A 20,866-nucleotide genomic window follows, 5' to 3' on the forward strand; every position below is an offset into this window, starting at 1 on the left:
GTGGCTAGAGCGCCCGGAGCGAGCCTTGTCACAGCGGCCCCTGGCGGTCCGGGGCAGAACGGGGACTCCTCCATGGAGGTCATGGAAACCTGCAAGGACGCCGCTAACCACCGCCGCCTTGGAAACCTGCGAAGCTCGCAGTGTGTGAGGATGCGCAGAACGCAGCGCTCTGCATCCTGTTAGTCATCCGGTACGTCAAAGGCAGCTGCTAGTGTGTCAGTTTGATAGGCTAACGCCGAGGAAGTATTTTTTTTTTTTTCCCCAATGCCGCACAGCCTTTAAGATACAATGGTAGCTTTTCTTTCAGCCCTCTACGCACCAGCCGGACTTTCCCTAAATGCAGTTCTCTCAAGGTCCCTGTAACAGAGAGAGCAGCAGGTGTATTTTGTGGGACAGTTGTGAGGATTAACCGAGATTAGCCGATTATGCCTAAAAACAGGGCCTGATTAGTAAACACAAAGGAACCCACGGCCAACGACAAATAGTTGCACAACAAATCATCTTCATAATTATGTTGAAGAGAAATGAATAATTTTTTTAAAGAGCGGGGGAATGAGTTTGAGGCAAGCCTGCAAGTTGACCAAGTCCACTTTAAACATAGGCTATTTTCCAGGCACTCTTCTTAGAAATCTATATAGAATGGAGACACTCCAGCTGCCTATGTGATTGTTATCAAATCTGGGGGTCACAGCATGTGCTCCAAACCGTTCCCAGCCACCGATTGTCAAAAAATAAATTAAAAAGTCAAATTAACAGTGTGTACTCAATGTGGCCACATTGGGAAGCTGGGCAAAGAGAGCCAGCAACCCCGTTCCGAAGTTTGTCTTTAGGGTTCTGAGATTGAAATTTTTTTATTTATTTTTGAGACAGGGTTTCCTCTGTAGCTTTGGAACCTGTCCTGGAACTAGCTCTTATAGACCAGGCTGGCCTCGAACTCACAGAGATCTGCCTGCGTTTGCCTCCCGAGTGCTGGGATTAAAGGCATGAGCCACTACCGCCCAGCCTGGAGATTGAAATTTAAATAGAGGGTCAAGGGTTTCCAGTGGAACTGGATCCTGCCTTCCACTTTAAGGTGGTCTGACAAGTTGGAATCTTGCCAGGCATGGTGGCACATACACCTTTAGTCTCAGCACTCGGGAGGCAGAGGCAGGCAGATCTATGTTAGCTCGAGACCAGCCTGATCTACAAAGCAAGTTCCAGTACAGTTGGGGCTGCACAGAGGAACCCTGTCTCAAAACAGAACAAAACTGTGTGGAATCTCTTTCTGGGTAACAAGTTGCCCCTCTGGCAGGAGGATTAGGTTTTGTAAATGGAGTGCCTGAGTGGGTGCTGCCTGTAACTATCAATGCCACTAGACAAAGACAGGAGTCTTTAAAGTGTGCTTCACCCAGAGAGCTAGCAATGTGGGAGAAGAGTGTTAATCCCACCGAATGAGAGTAAAGACCATCACCCAGATTAGCCAAATCTATATTACCCTTTATTATACATGCACAATATAGCTGGCCCAGTGACTGCCTCTCCCTAAATTGGATTTGAGAGGTTGATGAACCAGTTTCATTATTATCCATAAACATCCACAAGGACCCTCTGATCTGTGTCTGGCCTAAGCTTGGGAACCCTAACTGGGAACCTGGAGCTTTTGCTCCAGCCCAGGATGTAGGATCCGTTCTGCAGGTCCATTAGACCTCAGGTTGCAGGAAGAAAAGATCAGTCACTAGGGAATTGAATGGGGTCTTCTGCAGACTCACACTGTTGGGGAGTACTCTTGAGATCCTCACTGTAGGGAGTTAGGAAGCATGACTCCTGCTCCATCTTTCTGGGCAGCCCAGTGCACAATCTAAATGGTCTGAATCTGGACTGTCCCCCCAAAGCTCACATGTTGAAGGTTTGGTCTCCATGCAGCAATGATCAGGAGCAAGGCTTTGGAGAGTCTTTGGATCATCAGGGCTCTGACCTCATGTGTGGATTAATCCTCTGATGAACTCATCATTTGATAGTATTATTGGAGGGTATGTGCATGAGGCTCTGTGTTCAGTCCCTAGCAATAACAGAACCCGTGTAGAAGTTCTGGATCTGATCTGCCTCCTGCTATTGCTTACCAGAAACATCCACAGCACACACGGCATCGCTGCACCAAAATCAGCTGACTCTTCATTTAAGTTCAAAGGAAACCACATTCTTCATCTGGCTAAGAACACAACGACTGCCTAGCTCAATCGCCTCACTTTCTATGTGGAAAAAATACAGGATTCGACTCGGAAGGTGACTTGCTTTGAGTCAGGGGTGGGTTCATGCATGGCACATCAGAACTTAGAATCCATTCTTCCTGAGTTCAGATCATTGCTTTTTAAAAGCTTAGATGATTGAAAGCAGTAAACACAAAACTCAAACAAACAAACAAACCACTTCTGACTCAGTCTGGAGAAATGGCCTGGTGGTTAAGAGCACTTGTTTTTTTTTTTTTTTTTTTTGTTTTTGTTTTTGTTTTTGTTTTTCGAGACAGGGTTTCTCTGTGGCTTTGGAGCCTGTCCTGGCACTAGCTCTGTAGACCAGGCTGGTCTCGAACTCACAGAGATCCACCTGCCTCTGCCTCCCGAGTGCTGGGATTAAAGGCGTTCGCCACCATTACCCGGCGGTTAAGAGCACTTGTTGCTCTTGCAGAGGACCTGGATTTGATGAGCACTCACAAACGTGTGTAATTCCAGTTCTAGGAGATCGGCTGCCCTCTTCCCACCCCTGAGAGACCCAGATGTGCATGCCGTGGACATACATACCTGCCAAACACTCATCTCCATAAAATAAATATTAAAAAAAACCAACAAAATAACAACAAAGACCACCCCCAACCCAAATTTCTGTCCTAAATTTGACTTTTTTTTGTGTGTGGATGAAAAGAATGGAATGAGGGCTGGGTGGTGGGGGCGCATGCCTTTAATCCCAGCAGTTGGGAGGCAGAGGCAGGTGGATCTCTGAGTTCAAGGCCCCTTGGTCTACCGAGTAAGTTTCAGGATGGCCAGGACTACACAGAGAAACCCTGACCTGAGAAACAAGAAAGAAAAGAATGGAATGTGGTTATCAAAGGAAAGGCTTCTAAAACAAGGAAGACTGATGGCCGTGGTATATGCTGTGAAGCTCATTTAAGACCTCTGTCACTGTCCTCGCTGGTCACGCAATACAGCTGAATATTTTATTAGCATCACTTAGTTGCCCATGCCTTGTGATTAGAAGTGGAAAGTGTGGTTTCTGTCGAGAAGACCATCCCCACTCGTTCCTGGACCTGACCCTGTAGAGAAATTAATGTGAGCGGAAGAAAGGGTTTGAGATAACAGTCAGCATCTCTTACACTATAACTCAGGAGATGATGATTCGCTGTTGTGAGGTAAAAAGGATCCCACAGCCAGTGGAAACTTAAGACTCAATTCAGATGAAACGGGCATCTTTTCTGCTTGTTAGAGCCTTTACTAGCTGTCTTTGTGTGTGTGTGTGTGTGTGTGTGTGTGTGTGCATCCATCCAAATGTTTGTGTACATGTGTGAACGTGCAAGTAGAAGCTAGAAGACTCCAGTATCATTCCCCGGGAGCTACGCACCTTGTTTATTGAAACAGAGTCTCTCACTGGTGCGGAGCTAACCAAATAGGTTAACTGATCAGTGAGCTCCAGAGATCTGCCTGTCTCTGACTCCAGAGTCCTGGGATTACATGTCCATACTGCTGTGCCTGCCTTTTATTGTCAGATCTGGGGTTGAACTTGGGTTCTCACTGTTGTGTAGGAAGCGCTTTACAAACTGATTTAACTCCCCTGTCCCTTCATTAACCTTTTCTATGCAAGCTTTAAGATGTAAATGCCTTGAACTTGGACTGTGGTAGTCATATAAAACTTCAGCTCCAAGAATAATCTCTTGGGTCTCATGTTCCTTGGAATGAGCTTTTTTTTTTCTGATAAAGTTCTTCCAGTATTCTGATTTTACAGATGAGATGGCAAAGACTGAGAGATCTCACGTGCTTCAGATTTCGAGAAACCCCAGCGCTAATCCCCTTCTTGCCCCCACCTTGGTCTCTAATAGATTAATGAGATGGCAGGCCACACAGGAGGAGAAATGAAAGCTCCGTGGTTTTTGTGTGCAGTCTGCATGGTTTTGATGAGAACGCTAAAGAGTCGGCTCTGTTATTATCCACTTAAAAGAACAGCAAATCAGAAGTTGTCAATGGGCCAGGGTGTGACTGCTCACACGCTTATCAGTAACCGTGTTTCAATATTATACCCACTTACCATCAGAAGACACAGGCTCCCTGGGGCAACAACAGACGTTGATGACCGACAGGCAGACAGCAGTCAGAACACTGTGTGGGCTAGCCGGTGGTACTTGGGTGTGCAGTGGATACCCCATACAGAGGAGAGATTGAGCATTTTGCCTGTGTGGTTTTGGTCTTGCTTTGGTCCTGTCATTCCCGGCTATGTTCCCATTCATTGCCGTCTGAACAGCAGACAGCCATGGCAGCCAAATGGCCGTCCCCAGTCTGGCCATTGAATGTTGGAAATATGAAACTTGTTTTTGCTTGTATGAGGACTCCTAGTTGAGAGGTGGCCCGAGTCTCAGAAGAGACTCTGCACCTATGCTCTGACCCAGTGTGGGGACTGTTAAAGATCATGAGGACTTTTGAAGTTGGACAGAGTGCATTTTGCTCTATGAGGTGGCCATGAGCCTATGGATATAAGGGGTAGAAGATTAATGGCTTAAAAGTGGTCATATTTGGGTGTCAGGTGGAAATGAAGAGCTGCTGACCTGCATGTCTCTTCTCACACCCTGGTGTGATTACTCATTGCCCTGGAATATTAGTCTGTATCCTCCAAGGGGGAGGAAGGAGAAAGTTTATTTTTACAGTGCTGAGACATCTCTGGGGAGTGACATTCCCAAGTCTCTCAGGCAAAATCCACTGTCTTTGGTTGCTAAGGCAGTTTGCTATTCAAATGTGTCTTCTGTTCAGAAGGAACAAGCTGTACAGAGGTATAAGACATATCTCTAAGCCACACCTTTAATCCCAGCACTCGGGAGGCAGAGGCAGGGGATCTCTGTGAGTTTGAGGCCAGCCTGGTCTACAAAGTGAGTTCCAGGACAACTAGGACTATACAGAGAAACCCTGTCTCAAATAAAATAAAATAAAACAAACAACAACAAAAAACAAACAAAACAAAACAAAAAAAAAACCTATCTCCAAACAGTAGTAGAAATGGAAGCTAAATATATGAATGGTTTGATCTTGAGCATGTAGACTACTAGGGAAGGAGATCAATCAATGGATGGGTGGTGTAAGCAAAGGTACTTCCTACTATTGATGAAGTAACATGTCTTTGTTAGAAAAATAAGAGAAAAATTCATATTGTAGAATAATTGATGTCAGATCTGTATGACTTGGGTAGGTCCTTAGAATTTTTAAAATTTATTTATATTTTTTTGAGACAGGGTTTCTCTGGTTAGCCCTGACTGTTGTGAAACTCACTCTGCAGACCAGACTGTTCTTGAACTCACAGAGATCCACCTGCCTCTGCCTTCTGAGTGCTGGAATTAAAGGCTTGTGCCATCACCTGGCCTTCTTGGCATTTTAAAATATGTGTGTGCATGATTGTTCTGTGTGGAGGCTGGAAGACAAACTTAGGTATCATCTTCAGCACCTTGGGTCACCTTCTTTGAGACAGGGCCTTCTGCTGGTGTGGAGCTCACCAGTTTGGCTACACTGACTTGCCACTGAGCTCCAGGGATCCTCTCCTGTCTTTGCCTCCCCGGGACTGGAATTACAGGTGTGTGGCATTGCTTTTTTATTTTTCTTTTTTTGTTTTTTTTTAAATTTTTTTTTTGAGGTAGAATTTCTCTGTGGAACGACCCTGGCTATTCTGGAACTCACTCTGTATACCAGTCTGGCCTTGAATTCAAATCTGCTTGCCTCTGCTTCAAGAATGCTGGGATTAAAGGCCTGTCCCACCACCAGCCAAGAGAAGCAAGAAATTTTAACAGAATCTAAGATAAGTAGTTTTCTGGAAGGTGTTCCTAAAATGAGGTAGTCTTAACAAAGACTAAGAAAGTTAGCTAGGGCATCCTGACCTTTGGTTCCTAGGATAGGTGTTGTGGTTTGAAAGAAAACAGTTCCCAAAGGGAGATGCAACATTAGGAGGTGGGGCCTTGTTGGAGGAAGTGTGTCACTGGGGAGGTGGGCTTTGAGGTCTCATATATGCTCAAGTATGCTCAGTGAGACACTCAGTCCACTTCCTATTGCCTTCTGATCAAGATGTAGCCAGCACCGTGTCTGCTATGCTCCTTGCCATGATGATATGGACTAAACCTTTGAAACTGTAAGCCACCATCTCATTTAAGTGTTTTTCCTTTATGAGAGTTGCTGTGGTCATGGTGTCTCTTCACAACAATAGAAACCTTAACTAAGAAAATAGGGCTGGGTAATTTCTTCATGGGATTCTCCATCAAGGAGATCAAATTCTACTTAAACCCAAAATGACCTCAGCAGGAATACAAGATGCAGGAACTTCCACACTGTCTTGCCCTGTCACACTGTTATACCTGGCACCCCCCCCCCCATTCCTCGTTTCCAGGTGAACCTTGTGACTGATTTTGACCAACACTGTGGGGCAGGCACGATGTTGTATTAGTGCTAGCCTTGGACCCTGTGTGACTGGAAATGCTCTCCTTCATTTTCTTCCAGTGCTGCCCTGAACAGAGCCCACCATGGTGGAAATTGGCTCTGCCTGCCTTTCCAGAGGGTATGATGCTGTGAGGAGGAGAACTAGTGTGTCCCAGGGGCATAGCACCCGCTGCCAGACCTACAAGCCTAGCCTGTCCCAGGAGCACTTAGTGGAAGGCAGTGGCCCATAGTGAGCTGTGTCCAGAGCAGTTCTCAGGTGTGCCCATGTCAAATGAAAGGTCTTGGTATTGAGTTACAAAGTGTTGGAACATTTGTTGTGCAGCAATAGAGAAATGTTGACAACAGGGCATCTGTGTGTGTATGTGTGTGTGTGCATATGAAGGTTGTGTGTGCGCATGCGGTGCATGCGGTGCACATGCATGTGTGCTCATGAATGTCATGTGTGTGCATGCATTGTGCTCATGAAGGTCAGGTGTGTGTGCATATGTGCTCATGTGTGTATGTGTGCATGTGTGTTCATGAAAGTCATGTGTGTGTGTGCATGTGTGCTCATGAAGGTTTTGTGCGTGTGTGTGCACGCGCACATGCGTGTGCACGTACATGTGTGCTCATGAAGGTCACGTACCTGAAGGAGGTCCTGGGATGCTTGCTTGAGAAGAAGCACTGGTCCCTGTGAATATTCTTATGCCTCTCTTTCTTCTGTCTTGTTCAGTTAGCTACAGTTTGCTACTTGGGTTTCAAATTGGGAATCCTTTTTCCAGGAACCCTCTAACTTCTTAGAGCTGAGTTCTTGAAAGGCTCCTTCACTGATCTTTACGGTGTAGGTAGGAAGAGCCCCACAGAAACTCATGGATACCAGTATTTCTTCTGAGAAGTGAGCATGAGGATGTTATTTCAGAAGCCACCAAAGCAGTGCATGTGGCTGTTGTGGATCATGAGGGCACTGACCGGTGGGGATTCTCAGCCCGATGACATTATTTGGAGGTGGTAGGAAATAGGATGTGGACCTAACTAAAGGAAGATTTATTGGGGTTATGGCTCCGAAGGCTGCATCTAGCCCTAGCTGCCTCCTCTCTGTCCCTCTCTGGCCAGCTCCAGGTGACTGTCACCACGGTCAGCCTTTCTCTGATCCCAAGCAACAGAGGCAGGGTAGAAAACCAGGGAGGATTAGCGCCATGTGGGGGAGGAAAGCGCCGCTCATGCTGGAGGCTGATTGAAGCCTCTCATGTGGAAAAGTAAGAATTCCAGAACGGGGTTCAGAGACTTGGCTCAGTGTTCAAAAGCCTCATTGCTCTGGCAGAGGGTTCAGTTCCCAGACCCCACATGGTGGCTTCCAACCATCCTGAACTCTAGTTCCAGGAGATCCGATGTCCTCTCCTGACCCCTCTGGGCTCCAGGCACGAATGTGGTGCATATGTATACATGCAGGCAAAATACTCATATCTGTAAAATGAATTTTAAAAATTTCCAGTACAACTAATATTTGTTGCGAAGGCTACTATCTAGATATTCCTTTTCTATGTAAATATTTTATGTTAAAATAGCAACCAACCACGCCCTACAATCTTAAATTGTGGCCTTACTCCTTTGCCAGATGTTGATGAGGAGAGGCAGGCCAGCCAGCTTAGAGGCCGAGACCTCAGATTCTTGTCCTTGGCTGGAAGCTGGTAAATGGCCTTGTCAGAGGACAGAAATTCCAAAAGTATTCAGGGCTCCCATTCCCACTCCGGTTTCTTGTTATCTTTCTGCCTGTTCTTTCACAGTCGCCTGGAAGCTACTCAGGGAAGCAGCAGAAACTCCATCCACATCAATCACTGTGCTGGAGAGGCACAGGGACAACTATGGGTGAACCAGACTGAGCTGTTCAGCTCCTCAGTTTCTGTGCAAGTCCCCAACTCAGCAGGTGGACGGCACCCCCTCTCTGGGACCTGCTTCTGCAGCTCGGGAGCTCTCCCCAGTTTCTCTTGAGCTCGTATCTGTGAGCCTATAACAAACTGCTTTCTAAAAGCTTATTCTTCCTGTAAGCCGTGAAACCTATTCTTCCAGTTCACAGCGTGAGAGCCTAAAGCCACTGATTCAGCGAGGGTCTTTGTGCTGTGTGCTTCTGGAACCCCGACTCCCTCTCGAGTTAGGCCCACATGTGGCTAGGAAGCCTCTGTCACACTCACGGACCTCAGTTTTCTCAGTTTCAATCCCTTTTAGTTTTTAATGACAACTTCACAGATGGGTGGGCCGTGGAGGCACACACCTTTAATCCCAGCTCTCTGGAGGCAGAGGCAGAGGCAGAGCCTGGTGGATCTCTGAGTATGAGGTCAGCCTGGTCTACAAAACGGGTTCTAAGACAGTCAAAGCTACACGGAGAAACCCTGTCTTGAGAAACAAAATGCAAACAAACAAGAAAAAGGAAAACCAAACAAAGGAAACCAAAAAGCCACCCCACAGGTGTAATATTTCAGGAGCTAGCAAAAACAGGGTATGTGGGAATGTGTGTACCTTCTTGCCTTCTCTGCCTCCTCCTCCTCTTTGGTATGATGTATGTGTATGCTTGCATGTGTGTGTGTGGGGGGGGCAGAGGAAAATGTTGGCTATCTTTTTCTATTGCTCTCCACCTGAATTTCTGAGGCAGGGTTTCTCACTGAATCTGAAGCTAGATTGGCTGGCTAGGAAACTCAGGGGACCCACTTGTCTCTGCCCTCCCAGCACTAGGTTACAGGTGAGTCACGATGCCACTGTGCCTGGCTTCCACACGGTTGTTGGGGATTTGAAATCAGGTCCTCACGTTTTGCACAGCAGATATGTTACCTATTAAGGTATTTCCCTAGCACTTCCTGAATACTTTTCTTTCTTTATACAATAATCTCCAGCTGTGCTTTATACTGGCTTATTCTGAAGTTCTTTTCTGTATTGCAGTCAGAGATGTAACTTTATCTCAGTTGAGGTCTCTAAAATACTAGGTGAATTCCTTAGACCACAGCAGGCGGAGACATTGAGCCATACTTCTGTCCCCACTGCTGCAATGGGTTCAAGAGACTGTGCATTGAAACCCAGAAACCATGAGCCAAAATAAATCCTTCTGCTGCAAGTCGTTTTTCTTAGTGATTTTGTCATAGCAACAGAACACGGGTCAGTACACGCTTCTTGTGCTAGCACACTTCATACTCTGTTACACAACGTCCTGTATTTCTGGTCTGTTTTCCCCTGAAGGCTGTGGAGGTACAGACAGAGCTCATGCCTAGCAACGTTCACTGTACTTTCAGAATCTGGTAGAGAGCATTGTGTCTGTGCAAATATTTTCCTTTTTACTTATCTCATCGGGCCATCAGAATCACAATGACGTCCTTACCACAAATTTCACTGTGAGCAGAACTAGGTCTGGTGGTGCTCTTCCTTACGGCCACATACGTTTGTCTGTGAGCCATAGGAAATAGCTGAGAGCCCTGGGTATGTTTGGTCCAGACCCCAATCATTCTAACCTCATTCCTTTCTTTGAGAAACCTGTCTGAAATGTCATAATAAAGCTGGGTGTAGTGGTGCACGCCTTTAACCCTGTCACTTAGGAGGCAGAAGCAGTCAGATCTTTGTGAGTTTGAGGCTAGCCTCATCTACAAAGTACCCAGGCCATTCTAGGGCTACATAGATAAGACACTTTATTTTTCTTTTCTTCCTTCTTCTCTTTCTTTCTTTTTCTTTTTCTTTTTTTTTTTTTTCTGAGACAGGGTTTCTCTGTGTGACAGTCCTTGTTGTCCTGAAACTCTTTTAGACCGAGCTGACCTAGAACTCACTGAGATCTGTCTATCTCCAAGTGCTGGGATTAAAGGTATGCACCATCACCGCCCAGCTAGTAAGACCCTTTCTTTAAAAAAAAAAAAAAAAAAAAAAAAAAAAAAAGCATTGTTTGTCATAGCCAGAACCTGGAAACAACCTAAATGTTCCTCCACCGAAGAATGGATAAGGAAAATGTGGTACATTTACACAGTGGAAAAAAAAAATGACATCTTGAAATATGTGGGCAAATGGATGGATCTGGAAAACATCATATTGAGTAAGGTAACCCAGACCCAGAAAGACAAATATCATATGTACTCACTCATAAGTGGCTTTTAGACATAAAGCAAGGAAAAAACAGCCTACAAATCACAATCCCAGAGAACCTATACAACGATGAGGATCCCAAGAGAGACATACATGGATCTAATCTACATGGGAAGTAGAAAAAGACAAGATCTCCTAAGTAAATTGGGAGCATGGGGACCATGGGAGAGGACAGAAGGGGAGGGGAGAAAGGGAAGGGAGTGGAGAAAAAACAAACAAAAGTCAGCTGGGTGGTGGTGGCATTCTAATCCCAGCACTCAGGAGGCAGAGGCAGGTGGATCTCTGTGAGTTCGAGGCCAGCCTGGTCTACTAGAGTTAGTTCCAGGACAGGTTCCAAAGCTTCAGAGAAACCCTGTCTCAAAAAAACAAAACAAACAAACAAACAAACAAAACACACACACACACACACACACACACACACAAAACACAAAACAAAACAAAAAAACCCCAAAGCATCACCGTATGCCAAGGGTGAAGATCCACTCCTGTAATTCCAGTTACTCTGGATGTTGAGGCAGGAGGACTGAAAATTCAAGGCCTGCCTGTGTGATGTGGTGAGTTTAACTCCAGCCTGGACCGTCTCATGAGACCCTGTTTGAACTTTAACCTTTCAGTGAAACTTAAGCACATATTGATTTGCTGATGATAATGGCCATATGACCAGAAGAAATGAGTCAGCAAGGAATTCCCCATCAGAGTTTGTTGCATGAGAGACTTTTCCTGGGGAGATACACCTCCACCCCCAATTTCAGTTCCTTCCAGAGGGGTCCAAACCTGGTGACTCAATGAGTTTTTATTGGGGTTACTAACAGGAAAATGGGTGAGAGGTTATTATTACAGGAACAGCTGCAGAGCCCACCCCGACACAGGTGAGGACTCAAGGAAAACCGCTACCCTGGAGCTCTCTCAGAGGCAGCCCCAGGGCTGAAACATCGCTGGTCAGTCGCCTCTTCTAGCCTTATTCTGCTTCTGGCACAAGGGGGAGGGGTCCTCTGTATCCTGAAAGCTTCATCTTTCAGGATGTTGAAGTTTCTTTACTTCCCATGAACCTCATCCTCCCTCCTGGAGAGAATCGCCTTAGCACAGAATTTCTTTGAACCAAGAATGCAGAGTTCATTTTAAAGAGTATTATTCTTTTATTAGTGCAACGTGAGCACACACTGATTTGCTGATACGGCAGCGGTCCCAGTTATAAAAAGAGAAGCGTAGGTGACAGCTTCCTTTTCTGATCTCTCCCTAGTTTGTTTCCTGGGTCTGAGGGTTTTGCTTGTGTGTGTGTCTGTGCGCCACATGTATGCAGAACCCACAGTAGGGAGGGTATTGGATCCTCTGTGATTGTGAGCTGCCATGTGGGCTTTGGGAACCAAATTTAGGACATCTGTAAGAGCAGCCAGTGCTTTTAACCACAGAGCATCTCTCCAGCCTGTGTCTGATCTCTCCAGCCCTGTGTCCGAGTGTCCTAAGGACAAAATATTTCATTTTATGGGATACAGCTTAAGGAATATTTGTGGTGTGAGGCACTGACCTTGCCCCTTAGGCAGCTCCTGTGCTGGGAAAAGAAAGATGTCAGTGTTGCCCAGAGGAGCATAGGAACAAAAGTAATAGTAACCCAGCAAGACAATTTGTTTTTGCAAAAAGGGTGTACCAGATCCTAAACTGGCCTAGAGAAAACACTCTCAGCCTGAATGGCCTCTGCTCTTTATTGCTGGTGTAGGTGGTGACTGTCTCATCCCATTGGTCTCTGTAAGAATTAAGTTTGCAGGGGCTGGAGAGATGGCTCAGAGGTTGAGAGCATTGCTTGCTCTTCCAAAGGTCCTGAGTTCAATTCCCAGTAACCACATGGTGGCTCACAACCATCTGTAATGGGGTCTGGTGCCCTCTTCTGGCCTGCAGGCATACACACAGACAGAATATTGTATGCATAATAAATAAATAAATATTAAAAAAAGAATTAAGTTTGCAGGAAGAAATAAAGAACAAGAACCTACCCAACCATACAGCTAGAGCAGGTTTTGTTTAACATGAGAAATGGTGTGTCAGGACCAGGCTGCAGCGTGATCAGAGCTGAAGTACAGGTGTTTTGTTTTGTTTTTGTGGCTAAGGAAAGAGAAAGGAGAGGGTTTCCTTGGAGGCAGAGTGGGGGGATTTGGCTGTTTTCTTTACATAAGAGTCGCAGGGTCTGTGGTCTCCTTGTATCACTGCATGTGTGTGTGTATGTTTGTACATCTGTGTATGTGTGTGCATCTGTGTATGTATGTGTCTGCATCTGTGTGTGTGCATGTGTGGTGTGTCTGTGCATCTGTATATGTGTGTATGTGTGTGTGTGCATCTGTGTATGTGTGTGCATCTGTGTATGTGTGTGTGTGCATCTGTGTATGTATGTGTGTGCTTCTGTGTGTGTGTGTGTATATCTGTGTGTGTGCATGTGTGGTGTGTCTGTGCATCTGTGTATGTGTGTGTGTGCATCTGTGTATGTATGTGTGTATATCTGTGTGTGTGCATGTGTGGTGTGTCTGTGCATCTGTGTATGTGTGTGTGTGCATCTGTGTATGTATGTGTGTATATCTGTGTGTGTGCATGTGTGGTGTGTCTGTGCATCTGTGTATGTGTGTGTGTGCATCTGTGTGTGTGTATGTGGGTGCATCTGTGTATGTGTTTGTGTGTATGTGTGTGCATCTCTGTGTGTGTGTGTGCGTGTGTGTGTGTGTGTGCGTGTGTGTGTGTGTGTGTGTAGCGGGACAGCTGCTCTTCCTCTGCAGTCCCCAATAGCTGCTTCCTGGGGCTGTGAGCTCAGTCAGAGCCTTAGCTTTCGTGGGTGGGGGTGGGGTGAGGATGTTTTTCTTTCATATCAACTGCATAATCTAATGTGATTGGCTTTGGGCACAAAGGAGAAAAAGGGAGGGGGAGGATCAGAAAATTTGGGCCCTTGTCAGGCTGACTACCTTGGAGTGGGGTGAGGGGAATGTTTTTTCACACCTGTAAGCCATATTACCTGGAATTCCATTCCACATTCCATTTAAAACAGACTTGTCTCTAGTGAAAAGCATCTGTTTAGCAAGATTATTATTATTATTGTTGTTATCATTATTATTGTTGTTGTTGTTTTGAGACAAGTTTTCTCTGTGCGACAGTCCTGGCTATCCTGGAACTCATTTGTAGACCAGGCTGGCCTCAAATTTATAGAGATCCACCTGCCTCTGCCTCCCGAATGCTGGGATTAAAGAAAGTTGTGCTCCACCACTGCCCATCTGCAAAGTTCTTTGTTTAACTAACTGTGGTAGATCGCCGGCTGTCTAACTACCCTTCACACTTGTAGAAATCAGCCACTCCGTGCCTCCCCCCATCCCCCAGTTAAGTCTCTCCAGTGCTAATGCTTCCTTCAAGTCACAAGATCTATTTATGCCTTTCCAGAACCTGGCTCCCTGTTACAGAGACTAAGCCAGACTAAATCACATGGGGCCACCACTAACTCCCTAAAACTATAAAAGCAGAAAATCCCCTTTGCTCAGGAGATTAGGGGATCTTAAGACTTTTCTTTCAGGACCCGTCACACTGTGCGTGGTGACCTCCCTCCCCCCTGGCTCTCCCACTTTGAGCTCCTTCTCCTCATTAAGCCCCCCCCCATGGTGTTTATGCTAATGTTCTTAAAGGCGGTCTATGCTCCCAAGCCTGCTCGCCAGCCTTCTCTGGTCGCAAGGCTCTCTCCCCCTGTAGTTGGCTCTGAAGGTAATGTCCCAGCAATGTGTCAGCAACTCTCTACACCCTGACCTACTGCTCCCACCTGGCCTGGTGGGTAACAAACTCATCCCATGTTAGGAGGGAGAAACTTAGAAATCAGAGTGGCGGTGGTTGGGTCAGGAGAGAGGGGCTGACACAAAATGACCCTTCAGGAATGAGCCTTATTAGGAGAGAGGCCATCAGGACCGTGGGAATCGGGATTGTTCTTAAAGGTGGAAGAGCATTACAAAGGGACAGGGCATTCTACCAGAGACAGCGCGGTGGGGCTTTAAAGGCGGGAGAGGCTTCTCTTTGAAGGAGTCAGCCATGCTGAGCTAAATATGAACAAATCACCCGAAAGAAGTTTTTTACTTTCAACCATTATCACCTGCCAGAGTAGGACTCAGCCATGATAAATTTAAATGGAGGCCTGAATCTCCTGAAGCAATACCTGGCTGCAGGAAGAACCACAGGCTGAGAAAACCTGAGCACCACCCAAGAATAGATCATCTAAAGGAAATGCCTAAAGTTCCAACCGCTGTAGACAGGATCACCTGCTAGCACACTCACCTGGACACCCCAGACAAATGTCAGCCACTCAGGGGTCCTGAACCTCAGAAACCCCTCATCCCCACCTTTACTACTATAAAATCTTATTCTAACTGAGCTCTGGGCTCTCCGTTTATTCCAATACACTGGACATGGAGAGACGGAGTTTGCAAACTTGCATAAAATAAAGGCTCTTCGCTTTTACATATGGGACTCCTTGTTTGCTTTTGTGTGGACTTCGTGGATTTGGGAATAAAACTTTAAAACTTGGAGAGGGCCAGGCAGTGGTGGCGCACGCCTTTAACGTTACCCAGCACTCAGGAGGCAGAGGCAGGTGGATCTCTGTGAGTTTGAGGCCAGCCTGGTCTACAGAACTAGTTCCAGGACAAAAACAAACAAACACGTTGAGAGGAATAAGAGGACTAGTTGAGGGAGAGAGAGAGAGAGAGAGAGAGAGAGAGAGAGAGAGAGAGAGAGAGCGAGAGAGAGAGAGAGAGAGAGAGACAGAGACAGAGAGAGAGACAGAGAGAGAGAGAGAGAGAGAGAGAGAGAGAGAGAAAGAGAGAGAGACAGAGAGACAGAGAGAGAGACAGAGAGACAGGATGATGGTGGGAGCTCAGGAGGAGGAGCCTTCAGAGAAATCTGAAAAAAAGAAAACATCTGACTTTTAAATCCTTCTATGGGGTGGTGAGCAGATCCCCACCATGGGATTTAGTTAGGATCTCCTGATGTGAAGAGGAATATGGAGGTGTGCTAGGTAAGAGGTAGGGCCATAATTAAGGTTGTAAAGCCACAGCACAGTGTGGCTTCTTAATGCTTATTAAGAAAATGGGAGGGAAGGAGGAGGGGGATGAAGAAGGAGGAAGAGGAGGAGAGGAGTGAAAGAAAGGAGAGGAGCGGACAAGAGAGGAGGAGAGGAGAGAAAGAAAGGAGAAGAGAGGAAAAGAGAGGGTGAGTTGGAGGAAGTCATGACCTCGTTACCTCAGGCTGTGAAATCTGGCTACTTGGCGTGATTAGCATTCGAAAGGGACGGGTCCTCTATCTAACAGAAATTACAAGCTCTTTTCAGAGAACCAGACATTCTTGTTTTTCCAGTCCCATAGAAATACTGGGATGGGCCAGAATGAGGACACCAGCTTGTGATCCCAGCACTTGGGAGGAGGCGGCACAAGGGTTAGTAGCTCAAGGTTATCTTGGGCTACCCCGTGAGTTTAAGGCCAGCCTGGGCTACAGGAGACCCTGTCAGGGGTGGGGAAGAGGAGATGGCTATGGCTGACCGTAGACAGGGTTTAGGATCGTGTGAACTTGGGCTTGAGGGCTTTTCCAGCACCCGGTATGACAGCGTGGAAGCAACTGAGGGGCGGTTCCTGGAGAGACAAGACTACCGTCAAAATGGCTGTGGCGGAGCAGAGAGGGACTGAGTGCACACCAGCTCGTGTGCTTTTTCTTTTTGTAGTGCTTTGGGTTGGACAGAGACCTCACACATGGTTGGCTAGCACCCCACTACTGAACTACACTGCTGTGCTCAATCACAGCTTTTCTTCATGGTCTTGCTGTCCCGGCTGGTTTTGAGCTATCTCAGCCTCCTAGCGTAGCCGGGACTATGGGTGTATACCATCACACCAGGTTACTCCTGAGTATAGATTAGGAGGTCGGTGACAGAGGCAGGCCAGTATGAACCTTGGAATTTGGTGGTGGTTCTTGCTCTTTTCTCTGCAGGGACAGTTTGCTTAGGGTGGTCTCTCTCTCTCTCTCTCTCTCTCTCTCTCTCTCTCTCTCTCTCTCTCTCTCTCTCTCTTTGAATACTTGAAATAGCAACTCCAATTAGTTCAATGTTAGAGCAGTAACTAAGAACGCATGACGCCCTGGCTTGGATCATCAGCACCAGAATAGAGAGAACCATACATGTACACCCATGTAATGTATCATAGGGACTGAAGAGATGGCTCCGAGCTTGCTGCTGTGGCAGAGGAAAGGAATTCTGCCCCTCCCGCCTCTCAGCCCCCATGTTAGTCTTTCGTAACCCTAGCCCTAGGGGATCTGATGCCCTCTTCTGGCCTCCGAGGGCACCTTGCCATCTTGTGCGTATATTCGCGTCCACACTCACTCAATTAAAAACAAACCTTAAAGCAGTATTTCAGTGAACAGGATTTCTAGGTGAATGAGGAAGAAATGCACGCTGCTGGCTGTAGTGGGTGGAGAGGGCTAGCTACGCTCTCTGCACCAAACGCCACCCTATCTCCAGGAGGTGGGTCTTAGGGTACCTTTTAACCTTCCTTAAACTTGTCTTAGTTTTCTTTGGCGGCTTGTAGCATCTGAAGGCAGAGGCTGCCATCTGGTGGTCACGTTTTAGGTTGCACCCTACAGTACTTGCTTTCTCAGCAGGGATGTCAGGCAATCCTGTAAATCCAGGTTAATCTCCAACACTGTATGTCTTAACTTAATTGTGGTGATAGTTGCATCAATTTGTGAATTGTACATCATCATATCTTCTTCTTCATCATCATAATTGTTATTGTTTTGTTTTTTTGAGACAGGGTTTCTCTGTGTAGCTCTGACTGTCCTAGAACTCACTCTGTAGGCCACACTGGCCTGGAATTCAGAGATCTGCCTGCCCCTGCCTCACCAGGAGGGCCAGGATTAAGGCGTGAGCCACCATGCCTGGTGGATTCTTCTATTTTTATGACTACACCTTCAGTGCAAAGATCTCGCAACCACTTCTTCCTTCTTTGAAGTATTTCTGACTTCCCAGCTTGGTCCAGAAGGAGGGCCTCTGCAGCGCAGCCATTTTCCCTGCAGGAATCTTAGCACAGTTCCCGGCAGCCTTTCTGTCTCTGGACCAGAGCATTAAGTCCTGGACCACAGTGACTGTTCTTTGTTACGTTCATATTTGAGGGGCTAGGAAATAACTGAGGATGCGAGAAAGACATTTAAAACTCAGGAGAAAGTCATTGCAATTAAAATACAGAACAAGGGTAGGAGAGATGGCTCAGTGGCGCGGAGCCGGTGTTGCTTTGGCGGAAGACCTGGGTTTGGTTATCAGCACCCACACTGGGCAGCTCATAGTTATTTGTAACTCCAGCTCCTGGGGACCCAATGCCCCTTCTGGCCTCTGAGGCTTCTTGCATACACACACACACACACACACACTAACATGTTAAAAAAGTAAAAAAAAATCTTAGCCAGTCACCACGGTGCTGCACACCTTTAATCCCAGCACTTGGGAAGCAGAGTCAGGTGAGTCTCTGTGAATGTAAGGTCAGCTTGGTCTACATAGCGAGTTCCAGATCAGTCAGGGCTACACAGTGAGACCCACCCATATGTAACTTATATACATTAAAAAAAAAAAAAAAACAACGAACAAACAATCCGAAATCCAACCAGGAACAAGGATTCTGCACAGTCAGGGAAGGGCAGCAAGGACTGGCATAGAGAAAATGCGTGGACTTTAGAAATCCAGGGACTAGGGAGGATCTGATTTTGCACCTGATGAAAAAGGCGGAGTGAAAATTGATGACCACATCGGACCCTTCCTGCGGGGAGGGCCTATTTGGAGTCTGTGGATGTACATGAATGATTCTAAAGAGTAGAAATGTGGAAAATCAAAGGAAGAGGGAGATGGTCCAGAACACCACTGTGAGAAGAAGAAAGAAAAACTAGCCAGGCCGGGCCGTAGTGGTTCATGCCTTTAATCCCAGCACTCCGGAGGCAGAGACGGGCAGATCTTTGTGAGTTCGAGGCCAGCCTGGTCTACAAGAGCTAGTTCTAGGACAGGCTCCAAAGCTATAGAGAAACCCTGTCTCGAAAAACCAAAATAAACAAAAGCAACAACAACAACAATACTAGCCAGAACATGGGCCAATGGCTTAAAGGAACAGAGTTTGGGTCTAACAGAAGAGGCGTTTGCTGTCACAGTCTCTCTCCCTCCCTCCTTCCCTTCCTCATTCCCTCCTACCTCCTTACATTTGTTAAGAGTGTTTCGTGTACCCCAGGCTGGGCCTAAACTCACTTTGTGGTTGAGAATGACCTTGAACTTTTGGTCCTCCTGGGTGCTGAGATATACACATTACAGGCATATACCATGACACCCAGCTTCTGTGATGCTGGAGACAGAACTCAGAGCCTCATGGATGCTGCACAAGTACTCTGTCCCCTAAGCTACATCCCCAGCTCATGCATTGTGGTCTCTGAAGTAAACGTGTTCAGCTACAACTGAGTTCAGCTGGAAGACTGGTAGGGTTTCTTCCACGCATCTCAGTGTCTCCCCGTGTATAACAGCATTTTGCCATGTGGCTGTCTCTGTGGTAGGGTCTCATCACTTCAGGAGTGTTTTAGGTATTTTCCTTGTTGCTAAGGCAAAATATCTGCCAGGAGCAACTTAAGTGAGGGGCCTTTGCTTTGACTCAGCGTATCAGGGGTGTAGCGATATTTTGTTTATGTTATTTGTTATGTTTTAACAAATAACATATCACTACACTGGGCTACTGCCCCATTGTGACAGGGAGGACTGGCAGTTGGGGTCACTCTGACTGTGTCAGCTTGAAGCATTGGTTATTGACGCCTTGGCAGAGCAGGGAAGCAGAAGATTTGGAAGAGAACCCTCAAATGCCTGCACCCAGGGACCCACTCCACCAACCAGTGCCTCCCTTACCAAAGGTTTCATAACTTTCTAAAACAATTCCACCATCTGGAGACTGAGTGCTCAAACACACGAGCCTGGCGAGAACACTCCACATTCAAACCCTAAAAGAAGTCTAAGGTTCTTTCTTTCTTCTTAGTTTTTTTTTTTTTTTATATACAAAATCCTTTTTTTTTAAAAAAAAACAACTTTATTATTTATAGTGTTCTGTCTGCATGTATGCCTACAGGCCAGATGAGGGCAGCAGATCTCATTATAGATGGTGCGCCGCCTTGTGGGTTCTGAGAATTGAACTCAGGGCCTCTGGAGGAGCAGTCAGTGTCCTTAATGGCTGCACCATCTCTCCAGTACTCTTCTCCCCTTAAAGACAAGATCTCACATATTGCAGGGTGTCCTGGAACTCACTATCTCCACCTCTCAGGTGCTGAGAGTTTAGGCCTGTACTACTTCACCCAGCTTCTCTTTAGATTTTTGAGGTGTTGTCTCACGGTGCGGCCCACGGTGGCTCCCGGCACCAGCTAGTCCAGTTTTCCCTGCAGAGAGGTAAACAGCTTCACTAGAGAGCCATTGGGAGTTGGCGGGATTCTCGAAGGAGAGCACCAGAAATGGCATCGCTCTTGCTACATTTGATTGATAGGTAGCATCACAATGCCAGCCTGGACTCAAGAGGTTAGGAAATGCCTTTCCTGGGTGAGCGGTGCGCACTTGTGTGGAGGAGGAACTTGATAATGCCCTTGTTTTGAGGAGTGTTCGCTGCAGATGCAGCCAGCTAAGAGCTATAGCTAAAATGCAGCGAGCACTTGTGAGTCAGACAGCAGGCCATATCTGACACACACCATCTCATAGAGCCCCTCTGTATGAAGTCTCCATGCCCAGTTGCGCTCAAGACCAGCCTCAGCTAACTCAGGTGGGGGTTCTGTGGACTCCCCACTCCTCTGTGAGAGCATACACACCGTCAGCTAGTCCAGATGGGGTGATCTTTTACAAGTACGCAAAGCTGAATGCCTCAAGATAGCAGTTACTTGGCTCTGAGGGAAGTCCTATATAACAGTACAACAGTTGTATCAAGTCCAGCATAGCTATGTATTGAACTCCCAGTGTAAAAGATAAATAAATCCCTTAGAGTTGGGGGTGTGCTCAGTGTTAGAGTGTGTGCTTATTGTGTACAAGGCTCAATATAATTAACATAATTATTATATAATTATAATAAAACTATATA

General features: G+C 46.5%; 1 pseudogene; it reads left to right on the forward strand.

Annotated features, from left to right (window-relative positions):
- The window catches only part of LOC126503049 (uncharacterized), a 42,881-nt pseudogene that overhangs the window by 110 nt on the left and 21,905 nt on the right, over positions 1-20,866 (forward strand).

The sequence above is a fragment of the Alexandromys fortis genome, unplaced genomic scaffold (genome assembly GCF_014885135.2).
Source record: "Alexandromys fortis isolate MF-2015 unplaced genomic scaffold, M_Fortis_MF-2015_v1.1 scaffold_1, whole genome shotgun sequence".
Lineage (NCBI taxonomy): Eukaryota > Metazoa > Chordata > Mammalia > Rodentia > Cricetidae > Alexandromys > Alexandromys fortis.